Source organism: Dioscorea cayenensis, chromosome 12 (assembly GCF_009730915.1).
Source record: "Dioscorea cayenensis subsp. rotundata cultivar TDr96_F1 chromosome 12, TDr96_F1_v2_PseudoChromosome.rev07_lg8_w22 25.fasta, whole genome shotgun sequence".
NCBI classification, from domain to species: domain Eukaryota; kingdom Viridiplantae; phylum Streptophyta; class Magnoliopsida; order Dioscoreales; family Dioscoreaceae; genus Dioscorea; species Dioscorea cayenensis.
Window position 1 is genome coordinate 4421610 of NC_052482.1, and position 807 is coordinate 4422416.

The following is an 807-nucleotide window of genomic DNA, read 5'->3' on the forward strand; positions in this document are numbered from 1 at the left end:
TGTGCAGGAACAGAATTTTCCAGCTGAAATAGAGGTTGAAGAATCTGAAAATATGGCAGAACAAGGGGGGCAACCAAGAACACTCTTAGATTTTGCTAGGCCTACAATTCATGGGACACAATCGAACATTGTTAGGCCACCGGTAGCAGCCCAGAATTTTGAGTTAAAGCCGGTTTTCATTCAAATTGTTCAATAGTCCGCACAATTTAATGGGTTATCGGATGAAGACCCAAACAATCATATTTGAGAATTTACTTGAAGTTTGAGATATGTTGAAGATCAATGGGGTTTCAGATGATGCAATTCGTTTGAGGGCTTTTCCATTCTCATTAAAGGGGAGAGCCAAACATTGGCTCAATTCATTGCCAAGAGCCTTGATTACAACATGGAACGAAATGGCCGAGGCTTTCCTTGCAAGGTATTTTCCTCCGGGGAAATCGGCAAAACTTCGTAATGAGATATCATCATTTGTTCAAATGGAGCTTGAATCTTTATTTGAGACTTGGGAACGATTCAATGACTTCTTGCGGAAGTGTCCACAACATGGGTTACCTGAGTGGATGGTATTCAATCATTTTACAATGGGTTGAACTCGAGTAGCAAATAACTTCTTGATGCCGCCGCAGGAGGAACATTGGGAAAGAAGACTCCCGAAGAAGCCCGACAATTGATTGAGGAAATGGGTTTGAATAGCTACTAATGGAATGTAAGAGACAAGAAGAAAGTGGTCGGACTCCATGAGATCGACGCGGTTACATCCTTGGCAGCCCAAGTAGAAGCATTGAGCAAGAAATTGGACACTTTGAC

General features: G+C 42.1%; 1 non-coding gene across 1 annotated transcript; it reads right to left on the reverse strand.

Moving 5' to 3' along the window:
* Nucleotides 1-443: 443 nt before the first annotated feature.
* Nucleotides 444-550, reverse strand: LOC120274223. Its single transcript, XR_005540756.1, has one exon. It is a non-coding gene; the product is annotated as a small nucleolar RNA R71 (small nucleolar RNA).
* Between the last annotated feature and the right edge of the window lie 257 nt (nt 551-807).